General features: G+C 38.9%; 1 long non-coding RNA gene across 1 annotated transcript; it reads left to right on the top strand.

Annotated features, from left to right (window-relative positions):
* Positions 1-23,920: 23,920 nt before the first annotated feature.
* On the top strand, positions 23,921-25,215 carry LOC131975978 (uncharacterized). Its single transcript, XR_009394773.1, has 2 exons — positions 23,921-24,807; positions 24,986-25,215. It is a non-coding gene; the product is annotated as an uncharacterized LOC131975978 (long non-coding RNA).
* Positions 25,216-25,511: the final 296 nt, after the last annotated feature.

Here is a 25,511-nt window from a genome sequence, read left to right as displayed (position 1 = left end):
TGTAATCCAGCTGCAGAGCACAGCCTTGTTTATTGGTTTGTAGTGGAAATTTACTACCTCTCTGAGTGAGAAGATCAATCAAAGATCAAGTCAAAATTCCTTTTATTTTTCTTTATTATCAGACATCAGAATACACTGTCTAGGTACAGCCGAGGAGAACTTTGTCCAATCTCAAAGGCTTCTGAAAAAAGGGTCCTTTTTCTGTCTGTGTCAGATCATTTAATTCAAATGTTCCATCTCACGTCCAACGTATGGGCACATTTTCCCCATGAACGAGCACGCTGCTAAGTCTACTTTTTAACCTTAAAAGGAATTCAACTTATACTGTTTATATTCAAATTCCACAGCCTCTAATGTCTGACAAATCCCAGATCCTACAGTTCATTATTCTAGTTTAAACCAGCATGGAGACTCTGGCTGGGTGCTGACTGTTATGCACCCAGATAGTCACATTGGGCCTCTAACTAAAACAGAAGACTTACATCAAAAGTAACCATAAAATATACCACTTGTAACATAAAATACGCTACATTCTGTCCTATACCTTTATATTCAACCCCCTCGTTGTATTCTGTCACCTTGTGAAGGAACTGCCTCAGTAAAACTATAATAACGTCAATGATACATAAAACCCGCTTAACCCGCTTAATTCTAAAAGTAAATTAACTTATTATGTTGCTGTGCTGCTGTGACAATGACCTTTTCTGGGTGGTCCGTAGCGTAGTGGGTTACACAGGCGCCCCATGTATAGAGGCTACAGTCCTTGCTGCGGTGGAGCCGGGTTCGAATCCGGCCTGAGCTCCCTTTGCCGCATGTCCTCCCCTCTGTCACCCCCTTTCTATCTGTCTCTCTCTTTCAATAAAGCATGTAAAATGCCAAAAAAATTATCTTTAAAAAAAAAAACAATGACCTTTTCTTTCCACTTTCATATTACAGTTGATGGATATTCATGTGTGAGTGCGTACTGGGACACAGTTTCTTGTGTCTTGAACATCACTGGTGATTCCACGGAGCAGTCCAACAAGACCTACAGACTGAATTTCACTGATTAGTAAGGGTTTTTGTGCTTCTTGCAGAATTGCACACAGCAAAAAATGTGTATCTAAAAACACGATAAAAATACTAAATCTGAGGGAAATGATCTTGCTGCATGGACAGATAATTTCACTTGACAAGATTTCTGAAATTAAGATTGTTAAATCTAGAAATAAGTATGTTGAACGCTTAAAATAAGAAATTAACTCTTAAAAGAAGATAAATTATGTAACACTTCTAAATCTAAAGTTTTTTTATCTTGGTAAGAAACAAATAATTGTCAGTGCACTCTGCTCGGGCCAGTTTATCGCTGCTTGCAGCTTTAATTTATCTTGTTTTAAGAGTTAATTTCTTATTTTAAGCATTCAACATGCTTATTTCTAGATTTAACAGTCTTAATCTTGTCAAGTGAAATTATCTGTCCATGCAGCAAGATCATGTCCCTCAGATTTAGTGCTTTTATCTACCTTTTTTGCAGTGCATGAATAAATTCTTAAGTGAAGTTAATGTTTGTGTGTGTGTATTAACATCCTGTTACTGTTGTTGTTTTTTCTCTTAGTGACGGAGTGTATGCCAATGCCTGTGCACTTTCAGTGATGAATCACAGCTGTGTCTGTAAAATCAAAGACGGCTCAGAAAAATTTATCCGTAGTGACGAATACGATATTTACCTTTGTCATGAATCTGGCTGCAGCGCTGTCACTAAAGAGAAGTTTAGACCATCACAAAACAGTAAGTGACAATCATTGTAATTCATATTGATTGTATGTGTCTGAGGAACCTGGTCTCACAGGAATCCGTGAAATAGTCACGGATTCGCTTAACTCAAAATCCGTGGAATAGCCACGGAATAACTCAAATTTCCATGAAACTGACACGGATTTCGCTACAATGCAAGTTAATGACAGTCATATCCTGTGGCTATTGGTTTGTTCCAAGTCACGTGACTTTCAAGGTGCCGGCGGTCAGAACAAAAAACATGGCGGACAGTTCTCTCATTTTTAGTGAAAAAAATCAATATTTTGACTTACTTTTCTGCATAAAAATTGGATTTTGATCACATTTGTAGCGAGAAATATATGTTTTATTTTCTAAATATTCCCTCAGTGTATGTACATAATCACTTTGTATGTTTGAATAGCCACGGGATATGACTGTCATTAACTTGCATTGTAGCGATATCTGCGTCAGTTTCACGGAAATTTGAGTGATTCCGTGGCTATTCCACGGATTTCGAGTTAAGGGAATCCGTGGCTATTTCAAGGATTCCTGTGAGACCATGTTGGTCTGAGTGACTTTGTTGCATGAGTGCATGCATGCAGATGTGTGTGCATGATGTCGTGTGATGAAAATACACTAAATTTGATCAGTTCAGATGACGCCCCCGCATCAAGTCGAGGTCGGAGAAACACCAGGGACCCTCAACATCACTTGGAGGAGCGGGTATGAAGGCCATAGATACTTAACCGGAATCATCGACTACGAAATCTTACTTCAAACATCTCAAAGCTTGGAAAGAAAAGTACGATCTACCATCATAGAGAGCCACACTTTGACAGCAAGTTTACTGACTAACAATTAACTGTTTATTTGATTTTTGCAACTTTTCCTTAGACTCTTCATCCCAGTTCGCACGAGAGCATTGCATGGATTCAAAGGTCACAACTTAAACCAGGTTCTACATATTGCATTAAAGTGAGATCTAAACCAAAATATAAGGATTATAAAGGAACTTGGAGTAAGTGGAGTCCAGCAACATGTTGGAAAAACGAAGCAGGAGAAGGTAAAGTGACAGTAAAGTGTCTCTGGCAATGATGCATGACCCCATTTTAATCACCACTTAATATTTCAGCAGACAACTAAAAGACTAACTGTCATCTCTGTTGCATGACTCACTAATTCTGTATTATTTCGTGACACTCTCTCAGAACAAGATAGCGTATTAGTCATTCTGATCAAATCTCTGGGCCCGCTGTGTGGGGTGGTTGGAGTCATTGTGTTTGTATTCTCCTGTCCTGCTGCAAGGTAACTCATCTGCACTTTGAAATGTTTGTCATATGTCAAAAGCAAAGCAATCTGCTCTACATAATGTTTTTTTATGGTTTATACGACAGAATGAAGATAAAAACTCTGTCCCACACACCATCTCCAGCCCCTTTCTTCCAACCTCTGTTTCAACAACATGAAGGAAATCTCCAGGTGAGGTGGTGATACAATGTGTCTTGTTGTCTTATTTTAGGAAACTAAGTCTGTCGCTATGCAGTGTGAATGACAACATTAATGACAGCAACTGTTTTGAGGTGCTTTCCAGAAGTGTGTCATTAACATTACTCATACTACAGTGGAAGTACCCCTGGACAGCAATAAACAGAAACACAATGCAAAGTGCAATAAAATGCACAACACTGACGGGTACTTGCAGACTGCACTGCAAAGAAGGTGTGTCTGAAAACAAGATAAAAACAGTAAATCTGAGGGAAATGATCTTGCTGCATGGACAGACCATTTCACTTGACAAGATTTCTTAAATCAAGATTGTTAAATCTAGAAATAAGCATATTGAACACTTAAAATAAGAAATTAACTCTTAAAACAAGATCAATTAAAGCTGCAAACTGGCCCGAGCAGAGTGCACTGTAAATTATTTGGTTCTTTTTTTCTTTTCTTTTTCTTTAAAAAACACAAAAAACTTCCGATTTGGAAGTGTTAGATAATTTATCTTATGGAGGGACTGGCGGATGGATGGATGGATGGATGGATGGATGGATGGATGGATGGTGGATGGATGGATGGATGGATGGATGGATGGATGGATGGATGGATGGATGGATAGATAGATAGATAGATAGATAGATAGATAGATAGATAGATAGATAGATAGATAGATAGATAGATAGATAGATCAAGCTTAAGTTACTTAAGAAAAAAGACGAATACACTAGGTTTTTGTTTTTGTTGACAACACTTTCTGCTGCCTAGCACTGAGCCAACAATGTGCCTGACCACGCCTCATTTTAAGACCAACATGTGGGTGCATAGATTGGTGCAAGTGCTACTTTAACACACGTGGCCGCTGAGTGTGAATATAACATATGGTAATACTGCACTGTGCACCACATTGCACCAGGGATAAGACAGGGCCCGAAGCTTGTGTATGTTGTTCCTAATGTGCTATTGTCTCTCTGCTGAGTGATACAACTTTATCTCACCTTATAATAATAATTTTATTTATAGAGCACTTTTCAAAGTGCATGTTACAAAGTGCTTTACAAAGACAAGTTGAAAACAGACATGAAACAACAGATAAAAATAATGTTGGAGAATGACATGGTTTTGTGAAATTAAAAGACAGTTCAAGGAGAGGTAAAGTTCAGGTAAAATCAGGAAAGGCTCTCTGATGAAAGTATTTTTTAAGAAGAGATTTAAAAGAGATCACTGATCCAGCCGACCTGGTTTCCTCTGGCAGGTTGTTCCAGAGCCTCAGGGCCCTGACTGCCAACGCTCTGTCCCCCTTAGTTTACAGCCTCTGGAACTGTACGGACTGGTGTGTATGGGTGTTAAGAGGTCAGAGATGTAGCAGGGAGTGAGGCCATGAAGGGCCTTAAAAGTAATCAGTCAAATCTTAAAATCAAAATATACTGGGAGTCAGTGTAAGGCAATAAAACAGCAGTGATGTCATCATATTTGGCAGCGGAATTCTGGAAAATCTGGAGTCTATGAATGGATTTTTGATTCAGGCAGGTAAAAAGGCTGTTGCAGTAATTCAAGCGTGATGAGATAAAAGCATGTAAAATGGTCTCTGTGTCTTTAACCCTCTGGAGTCTCCAAAAGCTCCAAATCCAGACTTCTTGATGACATCCAGACTAGAAAACAAAGCAGCGTGGAGCCCTCCTGTAAATTTACCTCTAAAGTTCTGGCTGTAAACTCCATGAGGCCAGTTTCAGTTTGATGATGATATACCAAGTAAAACTGGAGACAAGCTCAAATATATTTAGTATAAAATGATAGAACTGGATGTAACCCTCTTATATGTTAGATTTGACACCTTTGTTCACATTTGCAACATTTAAAATTCTTTATTGAGCATGATAGTGTTTTGAAAGTAAAAAAAAAGATTCAAAATCACATTTTATGTTGGACTAAAGGAAGAAAATAGACACAAAATGACCAAAAAAGAAACAAGACACAAAATGATTTTAAAAAATACATAAAATGACCAAAAAAAGACACAAAATTGACAAAAAAAAGACACAAAAAGACCAAAAAAGACACAAAATGACTAAAAAAGACACAAAATGACCAAAAATGACTAAAATGAAGGGATAAAAGTATTCAAATAGGCTCAGACATAAGGGGATTAACAGTTAGCATAGACCTTATGTATCTCCATGTTTCTGAATTTGCAGGAATGGCTTTCACCTAAAGGCAAATTTGTGCTAACCTACAAAACTGAGCTCTTGACCACTGACAAGGTGATTATTATGCCGAAACCCATCACAAAGGAGCCAGAGGAGGAGCAGCACTTCCACAGCCCTCCAGTGACACAGCTGACACTCACTCAGTGTCAAACCTCCTATGTGGGCCTGCCTGGGATCCATGAGGCCCCCCCACCTCTGACTATGGTCTGTCCCAGGGACATGTCTTACACTCAGCTGCCCTGCTCCGTCTGGGGGGTCGGCATCGGAGAAGTAGAAGTTGCCTCCACTCCACCAAAAGACGTCTTCAACATCAGCCGTGCGGACTCTGGCTGCAGCTGTGAGGATCTGACCCCGAGCCCAGAGTGCAGTATACCAAACAGTCCTGCTGACGACCGTCCACCACCATGTTTCTCCAGCAATTACTGCATTCTCAACAAAACAGCTGAAGGTTTTGCTCCGGTTTTAGTGTCCAAAGGAAGCAGCTTAAATGTTCCATGTGATTCCCTGCAAGAGGCTGAATACTGAAAATAAGATCCTGGTATGCAGTGAGCACAATGGTTGTTTACAGTTTTTTACAACTGCTATGACTCATTTGTCAGAAGCTTAAAAACTTTTTCAAAACTGTTAACGCACATCACAGCTGAAATGCACAATTCCCCAAACAGTTAATTTCATGCTCAAAATCAAGCAGTGTAACTAACCACAGACACACACCAAAATACAATAATACACTAAGACAGTTCTAAATACCAAATCTACCAAAGCACTGACACACGTTGTCTTCCAACAGAAACATTTAGTCAGTCACAGCACAGTGTCATAGAAACACTGACAACTGATGGAATAACACAAACTGAATCACTTTGCATGTGTCAGATCGACTTGTTTTCCTTTTTCTTTTACAATCAACAGATTATTGTATTGATCATACATGTAAATTAACCCTCTGGAGTCTCCAAAAGCTCCAAATCCAGACTTCTTGATGACATCCAGACTAGAAAACAAAGCAGCGTGGAGCCCTACTGTAAATTTACCTCTAAAGTTCTGGCTGTAAACTCCATGAGGCCAGTTTCAGTTTGATGATGATATACCAAGTAAAACTGGAGTATAAAATGTATATTACAGTTTTTCACAACCGCTATGACCCGTTTGTCAGAACCTTAAAAACTTTTTCAAAATTGTTAACGCACATCACACCTGATACACACAATCCCCCAAACAGTTAATTTCATGGTCAAAATCACCCAGTGTAACTAACCACAGACACACACCAAAATACAATAATACACTAAGACAGTTCTAAATACCAAATCTACCAAAGCACTGACACACGTTGTCTTCCAACAGAAACATTTAGTCAGTCACAGCACAGTGTCATAGAAACACTGACAACTGATGGAATAACACAAACTGAATCACTTTGCATGTGTCAGATCGACTTGTTTTCCTTTTTCTTTTACAATCAACAGATTATTGTATTGATCATACATGTAAATTAACCCTCTGGAGTCTCCAAAAGCTCCAAAGCATGACTTCTTCATCACCTCCAGACTAGAAAACAAAGCAGCGTGGAGCCCTACTGTAAATTTACCTCTAAAGTTCTGGCTGTAAACTCCATGAGGCCAGTTTCAGTTTGATGATGATATACCAAGTAAAACTGGAGACAAGCTCAAATAGATTTAGTATCAAATGATAGAACTGGATGGAACCCTCTTACGTATATATGTTGTATTTGCGACCTTTGTTCACATTTGCAACATTTACTGTAAAGTTCTTTATTGAGCATGATAGTGTTTTGAAAGTAAAAAAAGATTCAAAATCACATTTTATGTTGGACTGAATGACTAAAAAAGACACAAAATGACTTACAAAGACATGAAAAGACATGAAAATGATTCAAAAATGGACAAAATAGCCTCCATAGAGACAATGTTTGTGATGATGTTCTTCATTTTTCATTTGTTGGCCATGAATTTTGGTCCTTTTTTGTACAACACTCACACAGAAAGTGAACTAGTCATGTCAGAGCAGCTTTGCAGAATGTTTACGTATGAAAGAAGAAGATAGTGAATGACAGGATTTGCAGTAAACACTTTACTGTATTGCAAATTAAAATGACTTACAGTAGAGTAAAGAGGTAAAAAAAAATCAGCTGTCATTCATCACTGTATTGCCAAATAGACAAAAAGAAAAAGGAGCAGAAGCTGATCAATGTAATCTTCAATCCATTAGTTTTGAACATGAGGTTTTCTGTTTTGACAAACTGTGTGAAAGCAATTGAAAATTCACCAGTTAACATCTACTGTTTTGGTCTTGATTGAGCTTGTGTGTAAAAGGAGTTAAAACTAATTTTAAATGTGTAAAATGTGTGTATTTTGTGTCAAAAGAAGAAGAATTGTGTTAATTGGTTCGCCCACACAGGCTGATGTTGTGGTAACTGTGTGAAGAGTTTTGAAAAAGCGGTAAAAGTATTGAACAATGGGTCATAGCGGTTGTGAAAAACTGTAGTATAAAATGATTGATGATGAACTGGGTATAACCCTTTTATATGTTATATTTGCAACCTTTATTCACATTTGCAACATTTACTGTAAAATTCTTCATTGAGCATGATAATGTTTTGAAAGTAAAAAAAGATTCAAAATCACATTTTATGTTGGACTAAAGGACAAAAAAAGACACAAAATGACCAAAAAAAGACACAAAAAGACACAAAATTACTTACAAAGACATGAAAAGGATTCAAAAATAGCCCAAGACTCCATAGAGATAATGTTTGTGATGATGTTCTTCATTTTTCATTTGTTGGCCATGAATTTTGTTCCTTTTTTTGTACAACACTCAGTACAAAAAGTGAATGAGCCATGTCAGAGCAGCTTTGCAGAATGTTTATGAAAGAAGAAGACAGTGAATGATAGGATTTGCAGTAAACACTTTACTGTATTGCAAATGAAAATGACTTACAGTAGAGTAAAGAGCAAAAAAATCAGCTGTCATCTATTACTGTATTGTCAAATACACAAAAAGAAAAAGGAGCAGAAGCTGTGCTCAATGTAATCTTCAATCCATTAGTTTTGAACATGAGGTTTTCTGTTTTGACAAACTGTGTGAAAGCAATTGAAAATTCACCAGTTAACATCTACTGTTTTGGTCTTGATTGAGCTTGTGTGTAAAAGGAGTTAAAACTAATTTTAATTGTGTAAAATGTGTGTATTTTGTGTCAAAAGAAGATAATTGTGTTAATTGTATAGCCCACACAGGCTGATGTTGTGGTTACTGTGTGAAGAGTTTTGAAAAAGCGTTAAAAGTATTGAACAACCGGTCATAGCAGTTGTAAAAAACTGTATGTACTGTATTTCAGAAAATCATCAGAATCAGACTTGATGCATGCATGTGCACATACACAGTTCTTATGTATGTATCTTTGTGACTTGAATTTCTTAACACGTCTATGAACCATACGGATGTAGCTGATTATCTCTCTTTTTATGAAGCCTTGCCTAAAGCACATATGTTACACGTTTGCACTGCTGGCTGCAAAAAATGATGAATGTATGTAATTTTCAAAGCAGCTTTCTATGTCTTTCTTTTTTAAAATGCATTGTCAAATGTTTTTACTTAATTTTTCTGGGTTCGTATTTCACATTCAGTAAGTAATTAAATTGTTTTATACTGGCTTTTAGATATTTGCTGATATCTTTGAACTGTTGAATTGTTAGTGTTGATGCAGTAGAAACTAGACATTTAGGCTATATTGGCAGTGCTCTTTTATTTATGTTCATTACCTTGTATAGCACTTTATAAGATACAGAGACACTTTACATAATAAAAACAAGTGAAAAAACAGTGTAAACATATACAAAATCGACAACAACTAACAGTAAAAGCAATGACATTGAGCACAATCTCTGTAACGATATGTGTTAATATATTAAAAAGACAAATTACTGCTTATGTACTGAACAATCTAATCATTGTATGTATGTCAGTTTTAGGGGCCAGTTTTCAAGAATAAGTATTTTTTACTTGTGATACTTTTGAGTGCATTTTGTTAATACTTGTACTCACAATTTTAAATGCCTTTTGAGTATTTTTACGTTGTGATAAAACAACTTTTACTTTAGTAAAGTACCTGAATATCTTTTTTTTTTGTTTTGTTTTTACCACTGCTAATAAACTGACAATTAAAATAATTTTAATTAATTAGTTATTTGCTTTTTTGCTCCTCCTCCTCCTCCTCCTCATTATCATCATCATCGTTGTTATTATTATATTTCTTCCTGATGCTACGACTCTGCTTATTATCACCTCTGCTTCTTGTAAAATAAACAAATAACAAAACAAACAGACTGGCAGTTTTTTTTAATGTATTATTGTAATTTCTGTATTTATTATGATTCTTTGTAGTGTTATTATTATTATTATTATTATTACTACTACTACTACTACTATTACTATTATTGTTGTTGTTATTATTATTATTATTATTACTAGTGGCAGTATTAGTAGTAGTAGTAGTAGTAGAAGAAGAAGCAGTATAATATTCTGACTCTGTTTATTGTTAAAAGAAAATAATAACAAAAAACAAACAAACTGGCAGTTTGGGTATTGCATTTTTTAAAGGTATTGTATTGTCAGCTAATGATTCCTTCTGCTTCTAAAAGAAAAAAGAAGAAGCTAAAAAAAATTCATACTCATATCTTCATTTTTAAATGGATTGCATTGTTGTTTTACTTTTTTATGTATTATTATTATTATTATTATTATTATTATTATTATTATTATTATTAATAATAATAATAATAATAATAATAATAATATCACCGGGGCAGGGTCACGGGGGAAGCAGGCTAAGCAGGGCATTCCAGACGTCCCTCTCCCCAGCCACAACGTCCAGCTCCTCCTGGGGGATGAAATCTCTCCACCGTGTTCTGGGTCTTCCCCGGGGCTTCCTACCAGTTGGACGTGCCCGGAACACCTCTAACGGGAGGCGCCCAGGAGGCATCCTTACCAGATGCTCAAACCACCTCAGCTGACTCCTTTTGACGCGAAGGAGCAGCGGCTCTACTCTGCTGGATTTTCAGCACCGCCACAAAAAGAAGTTATTAGGGCCTCGGGGCAATTGCACCGAGGACTGGTCCCTACAGTTATTGCTGTATGGGACCAGTCCTCGGGGCGAAGCTTGAAGAGTTGCAGGACAAATTATATATCAAAACGTGCAGTTTGATTGGGATCGGTGTGCTATTACTTTTCTCTACAGAATACGAATTACGAAAACTGCCCAAAATTTTGCATTGAAATGAATGGGATGGCCGAAAAAAAATGAGCGAAAAAGAACAATAATTGGAGATTTTTAAACGTCTACTCCTCCAGCATAATTTCACCTAGAGACTCCATTTAAACTTTAAATAGTAGACACAAGTCTTGTGTATCGGTGTATTAATCCACGTTTCGATAGGTCATATAGTTTTTTATCAATCCCTGTTCAATGACCATGATCATTTTTGTAGAAATTCTGAGATCATAATGGGTGTGTATTGCACGGAATGTTTGTGTCACAGTGTGTGACATCATCGCCAGAGTGTAGAGGGAGAGAAGAAATTGTCAAAAAATAAATTTGAAAACTGTGCTCCAGGCCGCAAATTTCACTCTACAGAGATAATTTATACATAGAAATGTAGGAAAATTTGTCTTCTCACTCACAATCCTCTGGTAAAGCTGTCAGAGTTATAGTTTGGGCGTAGGACACACAGATGCGCCACCAACACCACCAACAGCCTCATTGGCTCCCATATTAAAAACGCAGGAAGATTTCAGAAAAAGGGACATTTAACAGTTTTTGTAGATCGCTCTAACAAAGCTATTTTTTCATATTTCTTAAAAAAAAACATATGTAGACGTTCAGGAAGAACTCAGGACGCTCAAAGTGAAGTCGGATCAATAATAGGTATTATGGTTTTGCCAAAAATGCTTTCTGTTCGAGACCAGAAATTTCAGTCTGTCCACCTCTGCTGTCACTAAGACGGAACAGGTGCCAGTTAATTCTGTTGATTGCTTCGATCTGATTGCCTTTGATCTTTGATGTGATTACAGTTACAGATACACACACACACATGCACTAAAGTGCGCACACTCCTCACACATGCATACATATGCTTAAAACACACACGTGCACACACGTGCACACACACACACACACACACACACACAGGAAACTTTATGTGATTTTCATTACACACACACACACACACACACACACACACACACAGGTAACTTTATGTGATTTTCATTACACACACACACACACACACAGGTAACTTTATGCAATTTTCGCCACACACACACACACACACACACACACACACATTTTGAGGTTAAAGGGCATAGTTTGAAATCTCTGAAGAATATCATCATAGTGTACAAACACCGGCAGTAGCCCCCGTGGCCCTTTCAGAATTTCCCCAGGGGAAATTGGTGCAGGTGAATTGAAGACTTTCACTTGCACACAGTTAAAACACAACATCATAAGTTTACAGAGTGTTGCGCCAGCGACACTTTTACCACAATAACTAAACGGTTTGCGATATCGGGAAAATTCGAATGTTTTCTGAAAGCTGAGAAGTTGCTCTTTACAGCCAACATGGTGTCATTACGGTAATTTCACTCGCACTTCTCCTGAAAGCCCACAAAACAGGAACACACACACTCAGCAGTGGAGAAATAGAAACACTGGATTATTTATGAAAAAGGTTTACAAAGACGAAAACAAAGGACATTTTCACTATAATTAGGTCCCGAGCAGGCAACGACCTGCGAGGTCCCTATTGTATTTCTTTTTTTTTTTTTTTTTGGGTGAAATGACGTAACAAACAAGGTGACATGAGAGACAAATACACTACACCATGTGGACCACAAGTAGAGACAGCAGACATACAGCGCAAACAACAACAAAGAAAAATATAAATGATAAATGATTTGCACGGAGGCATCACAGATGTATGTGTGTGTGTGCGTGTGTGTGTATGTGGATGAGGGGCAGATGCTACGACATGAATATAAATATATATAACATGGCTCACTTATATGTATAACACAATGAAAATAAATAGGCAAACAAAGCAAGAAGCGCTAACGCGAGAAGAGAGGGAGGAGGAAAGAAAGAGAGAAAACAAATAAACAAGAAAAAATAAAACTAGGCCTGCAAGCAGGACTGAACGGGACCGAGCAGAGTGGAGCCGTCGGAGGAGGCCACGTCGGGCGCGGCGCTCTGGGCTCAGTCCCTATGCGTCCCAAATGGCGTGTCTGTATAAAACATGTTACTTTCTGTAGCCAGCGGGGGGCGCTCTGACTGAGTGTCAATATTGATATGTGGGTGTGTTCAGGGCTGGACCCTCATCACGTATGAGAAATTGGGGACAGATTGGACAATGGATGGTCAAGTTATACGGTCTCGTGTGCTGTGGTGAGACGGCATAATTTGCCGCCATGCCACGCCCACATAGTGTGACGTCGGTAAAACTTTTGATAACTTTTGATCCCAAAGGCCTTGTGATGGTACTGACCAACTTTGAAGTCAATCAGGTTAAATCTGTAGGAGGAGTTCATTAAAATATGAAATATGGTCATTTAATGAAAGGGGGCGTGGATTTAGCACAAGGGGCGGGGCTTTATGAAATATTATGATTTAGGAGTGTTAAGGGCTGGACTCTGATGAAGTATGAGAAGTATGGAGCAGATCGGACAAAGAATGGAGAAGTTATGACGATCTCGTGTTTTATGGCGAGACGCCATATTTTGCCGCCATGCCACACCCACATAGTGTGACTGTCGGTAAAGATTTGAATAACTTTTGATCCCTAACCCTAACCCTAACTGTAATTAGGGTTAGGGTTAGGGTTAGGGTTAGCCACAACCCAAACCCTAGCCCTAACCCTAACCCTAACCCTAACCCTAACCCTAATTAGGGTTAGGGTTAGGGTTAGGGCTAGGGTTAGTTTACTTCAAACTTGGTCAGTACCATCACAAGGCCTTTGGGATCAAAAATTATTCAAGTCTCACACAGTCAAACTATGTGGGCGTGGCATGGCGCCAAAATATGGCGTCTCGCCATAAAACACGAGATCGTTATAACTTCTCCATTCTTTGTCCAATCTGCTCCAAACTTCTCATGCTTCATCAGAGTCCAGCCCTTAACACTTCTAAATCATATTATTTCATAAAGCCCCGCCCCTTATGCTATATCCACGCCCCCTTTCATTAAATGACCACATTTCATATTTTAATGAACTCCTCCTTAAGATTTAACCTGATTGACTCCAAAGTTGGTCACTACCATCACAAGGCCTTTGGGATCAAAAGTTATTCAAATCTATACCGAGAGTCACACTATGTGGGCGTGGCATGGCGCCAAAATATGGCGTCTCACCATAAAACACAAGATCGTTATAACTTCTCCATTCTTTGTCCAATCTGCTCCAAACTTCTCATGCTTCATCAGAGTCCAGCCCTTAACACTTCTAAATCATAATATTTCATAAAGCCCCGCCCCTTATACTATATCCACGTCCCCTTTCATTAAATGACCACATTTCATATTTTAATGAACTCCCCCCACAGATTTAACCTGATTGACTTCAAAGTTGGTCAGTACCATCACAAGGCCTTTGGGATCAAAAGTTATTCAAATCTTTACCGAGAGTCACACTATGTGGGCGTGGCATGGCGGCAAAAAATGGCGTCTCGCCATAAAACACGAGATCGTTATAACTTCTCCATTCTTTGTCCAATCTGCTCCAAACTTCTCATGCTTCATCAGAGTCCAGCCCTTAACACTTCTAAATCATATTATTTCATAAAGCCCCGCCCCTTATGCTATATCCACGCCCCCTTTCATTAAATTACCACATTTCATATTTTAATGAACTCCTCCTACAGATTTAACCTGATTGACTTCAAAGTTGGTCACTACCATCACAAGGCCTTTGGGATCAAAAGTTATTCAAATCTTTACCGAGAGTCACACTATGTGGGCGTGGCATGGCGCCAAAATATGGCGTCTCGCCATAAAACACGAGATCGTTATAACTTCTCCATTCTTTGTCCAATCTGCTCCAAACTTCTCATGCTTCATCAGAGTCCAGCCCTTAACACTTCTAAATCATATTATTTCATAAAGCCCCGCCCCTTATGCTATATCCACGCCCCCTTTCATTAAATGACCACATTTCATATTTTAATGAACTCCTCCTTAAGATTTAACCTGATTGACTCCAAAGTTGGTCACTACCATCACAAGGCCTTTGGGATCAAAAGTTATTCAAATCTTTACCGAGAGTCACACTATGTGGGCGTGGCATGGCGGCAAAAAATGGCGTCTCGCCATAAAACACGAGATCGTTATAACTTCTCCATTCTTTGTCCAATCTGCTCCAAACTTCTCATGCTTCATCAGAGTCCAGCCCTTAACACTTCTAAATCATGTTATTTCATAAAGCCCCGCCCCTTATGCTATATCCACGCCCCCTTTCATTAAATGACCACATTTCATATTTTAATGAACTCCTCCTACAGATTTAACCTGATTGACTTCAAAGTTGGTCACTACCATCACAAGGCCTTTGGGATCAAAAGTTATTCAAATCTTTACCGAGAGTCACACTATGTGGGCGTGGCATGGCGCCAAAATATGGCGTCTCACCATAAAACACAAGATCGTTATAACTTCTCCATTCTTTGTCCAATCTGCTCCAAACTTCTCATGCTTCATCAGAGTCCAGCCCTTAACACTTCTAAATCATATTATTTCATAAAGCCCCGCCCCTTATGCTATATCCACGCCCCCTTTCATTAAATGACCACATTTCATATTTTAATGAACTCCTCCTACAGATTTAACCTGATTGACTTCAAAGTTGGTCAGTACCATCACAAGGCCTTTGGGATCAAAAGTTATTCAAATCTTTACCGACAGTCACACTATGTGGGCGTGGCATGGCGCCAAAATATGGTGTCTCGCCATAAAACACGAGATCGTTATAACTTCTCCATTCTTTGTCCAATCTGCTCCAAACTTCTCATGCTTCATCAGAGTCCAGCCCTTAACACTTCTAAATCATAATATTTCATAAAGCCCCGCCCCTTATACTATATCCACGTCCCCTTTCATTAAATGACCACATTTCATATTTTAATGAACTCCCCCCACAGATTTAACCTGATTGACTTCAAAGTTGGTCAGTACCATCACAAGGCCTTTGGGATCAAAAGTTATTCAAACCTTTACCGACAGTCACACTATGTGGGCGTGGCATGGCGCCAAAATATGGCGTCTCGCCATAAAACACGAGATCGTTATAACTTCTCCATTCTTTGTCCAATCTGTTCCAAACTTCTCATGCTTCATCAGAGTCCAGCCCTTAACACTTCTAAATCATAATATTTCATAAAGCCCCGCTCCTTATGCTATATCCACGCCTCCTTTCATTAAATGACCACATTTCATATTTTAATGAACTCCTCCTACAGATTTAACCTGATTGACTTCAAAGTTGGTCAGTACCATCACAAGGCCTTTGGGATCAAAAGTTATTCAAATCTTTACCGACAGTCACACTATGAATTATGTGGAGACGCACTAAAAAGTCTCTTGGACCCATACCTCAAACCCAACTGAAAGTCTGCCATCTTGGTTTGAATTTCACACAATTCATCGTTTTTTCCCATTTCCACCTCGCATACTTTAACGATCTCCTCCGACAGATTTCACCCTATGGACTTCAAACTTGGTCAGTATCACAAGGGCTTTGTACTTTGAGATCAAAAGTTATTGAAAGCTTTACCGACTGTCACACTATGTGGGCCTGGCATGGCGGCAAAATATGGCGTCTTGCCACAAAACTACACATCCTTATAACTTTTACATACTTTGTCCCATCTGGTCCAAACTTCTCATGCTTCATCAGAGTCCAGCCCTTAGCACTTCTAAATAACAATATTTCATAAAGCCCCACCCCTTATGCTTAATCCCCCCCCCCTTGCATAAAATGACCACGTTGCATACTTTACCAAACTCCGCCTACAAATGTAATCCCATTGACTTCTAAGTTGGTCAATACCATTACAAGCCCTTTGGGAACATAACATATCAACACCTTTACCGACTTTCGAATATGTGGGCGTCGCATGCCGGCAAAATATGGCATCTCGCCATAATACACCAGACTCTATAACTTGACCATACATTGTCCAATTTGTCCCAAATTTCCCACACCTGATGAGGGTCCAGCCCTGACCACACCCACATGTCATTATTGACACACAGTCTTAGCGCCCCCCGCTGGCTACAGGAAGTAACATGTTTTACACAGACACGCCATTTGGGACGCATAGGGACTGAGCCCACAGCGCCGCGCCCGGCGTGGCCTCCTCCGACGGCTCCACTCTGCTCGGTCCCGTTCAGTCCTGCTTGCAGGCCTAGATATTATTAGGGACCGAGCACTAACGGTGCAAGGACCCTATTGTAATTGAAGGGATTATTATTATTATTCATCTCCCAAATGAATCGCCTTTTTGGGGCCTTTATCATATTCAAAAACTCCTGATATTTGGAATATACATAAATCTCTTGTGAAATTTACGTATTCTAGTGGTTGCGGGAATGGGCGTGGCACAATGGCTCACCAGCGCCCCCTACAAACTTTTCTACCGTGAAGGCATTACTCCTACCCATTAAACCCTATCCACTTCTAACTTGGTCAGTGTCATCATGAGGCCTTTGGGATTAAACATACTCAAAATCTTGACTGACCGTCACACTATATGGGCGTGGCATGGCGGCAAAATATGAAAACACGAGACTGTATAACTTGACTATACATTGTCCAATCTGTCCCTAATTTCTCACACGTGATGAGGGTCCACCTCTGAACACACCCACATGTCAATATTGATACACTGTCATTGCGCCCCCCGCTGGCAACAGGAAGTAACAACTTTTATGCCTAGCCCCAGCAGCAGGTTTCACGTACAGACACGAAATTTGGTACACACGTGCTTCATGTGTAGACGCACCAAAAAGCCTCTTGGACCCATACCTCAAACCAAACCGGAAGTCCGCCATCTTGGTTTGAAAATCGCAGCATTCATTGTTTTTGGCCATTTCCATGTCGTATACTTTAACAAACTCCTCCTACAGATTTCACCCGATTTACTTCAAATTTGCTCAGTACCATCACAAGGCCTTTGGGATCAAAAGTTGTATAAATCTTAACCGACGGTCACACTATGTCGGCGTGGCATGGCGGCAAAATATGGCGTCTCGCCATCTAACACCAGACTGGATAACTTGACCATACATTGTCCAATCTGTCCCTAATTTCTCACACGTGATGAGGGTCCACCTCTGAACACACCCACATGTCAATATTGATACACTGTCATTGCGCCCCCCGCTGGCAACAGGAAGTAACAACTTTTATGCCTAGCCCCAGCAGCAGGTTTCACGTACAGACACGAAATTTGGTACACACATGCTTCATGTGGAGACGCACCAAAAAGCCTCTTGGACCCATACCTCAAACCAAACCGGCAGTCCGCCATCTTGGTTTGAAAATCGCAGCATTCATTGTTTTTGGCCATTTCCATGTTGCATACTTTAACAAACTCCTCCTACAGATTTTATCCAATTGACTTCAAACTTGGTCAGTACCATCACAAGGCCTTTGGGATCAAAAGATGTATAAATCTTACCTGACGGTCACACTATGTGGGCGTGGCATGGCGGCAAAATATGGCATCTCGCCATCTAACACCAGACTGAACAACTTGACCATACATTGTCCAATCTGTCCCAAATTTAACACACGTGATTAGGGTCCAGCCCAGGACACACCCACGGGTCAATAGTCACACACAGTCATAGCGCCCCCTGCTGGCTACAGGAAGTAACATGTTTTACACCTACAACAAGCACAGTGGTAGGACACAAACAATTTGGTACGCATAGGGACTGAGCCAACAGCGCCCCGTCCAATGTACCCTCCCCTGACGGCGCCTCCCCCGACGGCTCCACTCTGCGAGGGCCCGTTCAGTACTGCGCGCAGTCCTAGTTATACTTTTTCTTCCGAAAAATGAATCGCCTTTTTGGAGGCTTTATCATATTCAAAAACTCCCCATTTTTGGAATATACATAAATCTCCACTGAAATTTACATATTCTAGTGGTCGTGGGAATGGGCGTGGCAAAATGACTCAACAGCGCCCCCTTGAAAGTCAAGAAAATTCAGCCCCTCGCACAGGAATGTCATAGAGACACGAAATTTGGTAGATAAATGTAACATGGGAAGACGCACCAAAAAGTCTCAAGAACCCATACCCTAAAACGTACAGGAAGTCGGCCATCTTGGATCGAAAATGGCGTTTCCTGCTGTTTTTGCCCATTTCCATGCTGCATACTTTAACGAACTCCTCCTACAGATTTCATCCAATTCTCTTCAAACTTGGTCAGTAGCCTCACAAGGCCTTTGGGATCAAAAGTTGTATAGATCTTTACCGCCGCTCAGACTATGTGGGCGTGGCATGGCGGCAAATTATGACGTCTTGCCATAAAACATCAGATTGTTATAAGTTTCCCATTCTTTGTCTGATCTGATCCAAACTTCTCATGCTTCATCAGAGTCCAGCCCTTAACACTTCTACATAACAATATTTCATAAAGCCCCGCCCCTTATGCTTAATCCACGCCCCCTTTCATAAAATTACCACGTTGCACACTTTAACAAACTCCTCCGACAGATTTCACCCCATGGACTTCAAACTTGCTCAGTACCATCACAAGGGCTTTGGGATCAAAAGTTGTATAAATCTTTATCGCTTGTCACACTATGTGGGCGTGGCATGGCGGCAAAATATGGCGTCTCGCCATAACACACGAGACTGTATAACTTGACCATACATTGTCCAATCTGTCCCAAATTTCACACACGTGATTAGGGTCCAGCCTGGAACACACCCACGTGTCAATATTGACACACAGTCATAGCGCCACCTGCTGGCAACAGCAAGTAACTTGTTTTATACTTAGCCCTTGCAGTAGGTTTCACGTAGAGACACGAAATTTGGCACACACATGAATCATGGGAAGACGCACCAAAAAGCCTCAAGAACCCATACCCGAAAACGTACAGGAAGTCGGCCATCTTGGATTGAATATCGCACTTGTCATTGTTTTGGGCCATTTCCAGGTCACATACTTTAACGAACTCCTCCTACATATTTTATCCAATTGACTTCAAACTTGGTCAATACCATCACAAGGCCTTTGGGATCAAAAGTTGTATAAATCTTTACCGACAGTCACTCTGTGTGGGCGTGGCATGGCGGCAAATTATGGCGTCTCGCCATCTTTCACGACACTGTATAACTTGACGATACATTGTCCAATTTGTCTCAAATTTCACACATGTGATTAGGGTCCAGCCCAGAACACACCCACGTGTCAATATTGACACACAGTCATAGCGCCCCCTGCTGGCTACAGGAAGTAACATGTTTTACACCTACCACAAGCACAGTGGTAGGAGATACGCCATTTGGTAAGCATAGGGACTGAACCAACAGCGCCGCGTCCGACGTGCCCTACCCCGACGTGCCCTTCCCCCGACGGCTCCACTCTGCGAGGGCCCGTTCAGTACTGCGCGCAGTCCTAGTTGTTATTGCTATTATTATTATTATTAGTAGTAGTAGTATTAGTAGTAATAGAAGAAGGAGCATACTATTCTGACTCTGCTTATTATTAAAAGCCTAATATTATGGGTCAGCCCAATTATTCCTTCTGCTTCTTATTAAAAAAATAAAAATGTTGAAATTGATTGCTTTGTTGTTTTAATTTTTATGTATCTTATTTTTTCCATTAAATATTATTATACCTCTGCTTGTTATAAAAATCCAAAGACCTGCAGTTCCACATGCCGCCAATAGTTGGCGGTAATGCTGATTTTTAGCCTGTTGGCGTCAAAGACACATAGAAACAGCAGCAGTAGCAGAAGAAGAAGCTAGCAACAACAATTTAAAGAAGTTTTATTCTCCTGTTTGTTTTATTTCACCTGAACTGGGACTTAACGTTAGATAACATTTCTGACAACTGAAATAATTTACACACTAAATTAGATAATTTGTCCAGAATAATCTGTGTCGCTGTTTGGTGGTTGATAAGTGAGATCAGAAGTGCGATCACAAGTGGAGGAAAGTGAAAGTGAGCTGAAGATGTTTGTGCGAGGAGGTGAAGTAAACAGCCTGAGGAGGATGAACTCTCCAGTCCGCTCCCGGAAAAGAAACTCTGTCTATTTACTCAGGTACTCTGTGATTTTTTATTTTTTTTGATAGGGACAATGCAGTTAACATAGATACAGGACATGCATCCGATGTGCTGCATAGAGATATAGCTTCAGCTAATTTAACTCCTGTCCCTAGTTGGGCTTTTACAACTACATACAAAATCACTATACTATAAAAACATACATACAATTACCCCATCTACAAAATAGAATAAAATTACAAACAATTACAACATACATTAGCCTGAGTAAAAAAAAAAAAACCCTGTATAATTATAGCTTAGAGTTTAAGATCCTCACAAATCTATACCACAATAAGGAGATAAGAAAAGAGAGAGAGAGAAAAAAAAAACAATCTTACATACCAATCCAAGGTAACTACTCAAACAAATATATACAATAATAATACAAAGGATAAAAAGAAAAATATTGCAACCCAATCCAAAATAACTACTTAAACTATAACACTTTAAGAATGGGTACAGCTCTGGTTTGCTTTAAGCTCTGGTTTGCTTTAAGCCAACACTTAGTGTATTTAAGTACAATTTTTAGGTACATGTACTTTACTTGAGTATTTCCATTTTATGAAACTTTATACCTCTGTTGGAGCTACACTACCAGTCAAAAGTTTGGACACGACAGACCTTTTCATTCAATGTTTTTTTCTTTTTTTATTACATCTTCTACATTGTAGATTAATATAAAACATAATCTGAACTATCTTGGAACATATATGGAACTATACTGCCCTTCAAAGTCTAACTGCAGTAACTATATTTTGGTTCAAATTGAGTTATAACTAAAAATGAACTCCTTGATGTCTGTTTTATCTTGTGACAAAGTTTTAGGTTTCAATTTTGCCTTATTTCAGATAAATAATTATATAAAAACCACAAAATCCAACTCGAAATTTTTATATAATTGCACTTACCACAGTCTTTGGATACATATATATATATATATATATATATATATATATATGTATATGCGTGTGTGTATATATATATATATATATATATATACATATGTATATACATTATTTCTATTTGCTAAATGCCAGAATAATGAGAGAAGGATTTTTTAGACAGTTTTTTATTACTTTCTTCAAAGTCAGAAGTTTACATACACTAACATTATTATGCCTTGAAACAATTTGGAAAAGCCCAGATGATGCTGTCATGTCTTTGGAAGCTTCTGATAGGTTTATTGACAACATTTGAGTTAATTCGAGACACACCTGAAACACACTGCTTCTTTGTGTAACATCATGGGAAAGTCAAAAGAAATCAACCAAGATATCAGGAAGAGAATTGTGGACTTGCACAAGTCTGGTTCATCCTTAACATAAAACAGCCAGATAACAGTTTTGTCAGACCACAGGACATGTCTCCAGAAATTAAGGTCTTTGTCCCTGTGTGCATTTGCAAACTGTAATCTGTCTTTTTTATGTTTCTTTTGGAGTAATGGCTTCTTCCTGGCAGAGTGGCCTTTCAGCCCATGTCGGTACAGTACTCGTTTCACTGTGGATAATAACACACTTTTACCAGCTTCAGCCAGCATCTTCACAAGGTCTTTTGCTTTTGTTCTTGGGTTGATATGCACATTTTGGACCAAAGCACGTTCATCTCTGGGACACAGAGCCCGTCTCCTTCCTGAGCGGTATGATGGCTGGATATTCCCATGGTGTTTACATGGGTATAATTATTTGAACAGATGAATGTGGCACCTTCAGGCATCTGGAAATTGCACCCAAGGGTGAACCAGACTTGTGCAAGTCCACAATTCTCTTCCTGATATCTTGGTTGATTTCTTTTGACTTTCCCATGATGTTACACAAAGCAGCAGTGTGTTTCAGGTGTGCCTTAAAATACATCCACAGGTGTGATTCCAATTAACTCAAATGTTGTCAATAAATCAGAAGCTTCCAAAGACATGACAGCATCATCTGGGCTTTCCCAAATTGTTTCAAGGCATAATAATGTTTGTGTATGTAAACTTCTGACTTTGAAGAAAGTAATATAAAATTGTCTAAAAAAATCCTTCTCTCATTATTCTGGCATTTAGCAAAAAGAAATAATTTTGGTTATCCTAACGGACCTAAAACAGGAAAAGTGATTGTCTGATTTCATGTCAGACAGTGAGAAAAAAAGCATATGTGTCCTTTTATATACTGTATGTAAACTGTATATATGTATATATATATATATATATATATATATATATATGTACCGGTACTTGAGTAATTCCATTTTATGTAATTTAAGATCATTCAAAGTAGCATTTAACCTTTTGCTTTTATGGTCTCAAACACAATAAGAAGGCAAGAAATTTCACCAATTAACTCTTGACAAGCTGTTAACTGAAAACCATCCAGTTGAGCAGATCATGAATCTGACAGAGAGAAGAACAGAAGTGTGCAAAGCTGTCATCAAAGTAAAATGTTAAGGCTACGTCAAAGTATATAAATATGAAACATATTCTGGTTTGTTTAACACTTATTTTTTACTACATAATTCCATATGTGTTCTTTCATAGTTTTGATGTCTTCATTATTAATCTACAATATTGAAAATTATTGGGTCTGGTCGGGGTCGGCAAAACGGCCTTTCTTTGTGGAGTTTGCATGTCTCCCCTTGTTTGAGTTAATTTATTTAAAACAGGGACAATACATATTAATGAACATATACATGTAAATATGCAAGATTATAGACAACGGCTAATTTCCATCTTTAGTCCCTTTGGCAGGTTGATGTCAATACCATAACCATAACAATAAAATCAATAAAACAACAGTAACAACAAGTACAACAGTTGGCCTTCATGGCCAGAATGAGCAGGAGGAGAGAAAATGTGTCCTTGAGAACACAATAGAACAGAAAATAAAAATAAAAGCAAGAACAATGAAAAGTATAGTAGATGATGGAACATACAGGCCAAGGGTCAGGGTCAGGGGTCAGGGGACCAAACGTATTTCACTAGAGTTAAACACTACGTTCACATCAAAGGGCTGATAAAAGAGCAGAGTGCTGAAGTGTTAAAGTGTTAGGTGCGTAATTATATTGCAGATTGCCCGATTGCACAGTAAATATAAAGTGCTATTTTAAATGCAAAATACTTAATACACATTACATTTATTAAATACCAGCAATGGTAATTTTATGATATTGGGAGTACCCATTTTTAAGAATATAAAGTGCATCTTGCCTTACACGTAGCCCTAATACCTAAAAAGTAGGGCCGGGAAAATTAATCTAATTACAGTTTTTCTCAGTCGCTTTGGTACATTTCTCAGATCAGAACTGAAATTCTCAAAACTACCTGTTCAATCTTCACATCATTGTGTCACTTGTGCACATCAAAAGAGCAGTTTCTCATTTCTTTGAGCAAGTTGCAAATGCTTTGGTACATCCATGCAAATGATTATGTACAATTCTCTTCTGTTTCCTACATTATCAATTGCTTATGTCATGTTGATCAAAATGTATTATCATGGGTCTCTGTTGAATAGTCTCACCACCCACAACATTTAGGCATTAGTTCATAGCATAAGTCTTTACATGCAAAATGGTTGAACACGTTGTCATAACATGTCAAGCATATTTCTATACATTTCCATGATACTTTTTTTCTAAGTCTGTCCTGAATTGGTAAATTGCTCCCAGGTGAATCTTGACTTTCTCAAACGAATCAATCAACTGGCATGTATATACGTATATAGCCGGAGCACAACACAGTGTTACAATTTCTGAAAATGGACGGACAAGGAATTGGACGGGGTCAACAGCCAGCGAGAAGAAGAAGAAGAGGAGTGAGGCTGCGTGGCGGAGGACTTAGGAGGCAAAATAGAGGAGGAGGCAGAAGAGGCCGAGGACATATGCGTGTTCCTGATGAAATAAGAGCCACACTTGTAGACCATGTTGTCAATCATGGGCTTACAATGGCCGAGGCTGGTCGAAGGGTGCAGCCAAATGTTGGGAGGACAACTGTATCCTCAATCATTCAGACTTTTCGTCAACAGAACCGGTATGTAATCTAACAATAGGCACTGTACTGTAATACTGTATACTTTCTGTAATGCTTCATACAATATTACAGTATTCCACTTGCATTTTACAATATTCATTTAGAATACTTTATGTAAACAGTGACATTTTATCTTACTCAATTTTGTGTTTTGCATTACTATATGTCTTCCACATAGGACTGCAAGACAGCTTCACAGGGGTGGCAGAGGGCCCCTTTTCACACCCGAATGCAGTGCTGTCTTTTCTTTTCTTTATCAGGAAAAAAATAAAAGCGTAAATGTGAATCTTGTCCAGTCTCTTTCAAACTCCACATACACTAAGGTGTAACCTACAATTTACAATAATTGTCATCAAAACTTTAGCCATAGTTTACATCAGAACATCCCTCCAGAGTACACTGTTATATTGACAACATGACTAAGCAATTTGACTGTCTTATCCGTACACAATGACACAAGGACTTGTCATTCTGATGCACTGACATGTTCATTGACACGGATATTTAGTTTTGAGAGATGAACTAAGGATTTTGAGCAAGAGATTGGCTTTTGCAGGTCATCCATGGTGTTTTGCTATTTGTACAAATTGTTTTGAGAAATGCACTTACTGTTTTGCAAATGTCGAGGATGATTTGAGAATTGTACCAAAGCGACTGAGAAAAACTGTAATTAGAGGCATTTTAATCGCATCTAAATATTTGAC

The sequence above is a fragment of the Centropristis striata genome, chromosome 8 (genome assembly GCF_030273125.1).
Source record: "Centropristis striata isolate RG_2023a ecotype Rhode Island chromosome 8, C.striata_1.0, whole genome shotgun sequence".
NCBI lineage: Eukaryota > Metazoa > Chordata > Actinopteri > Perciformes > Serranidae > Centropristis > Centropristis striata.
The sequence above is the reverse complement of the archived record's forward strand: the minus strand, read 5'-3'. Positions and strand labels throughout refer to the sequence as shown.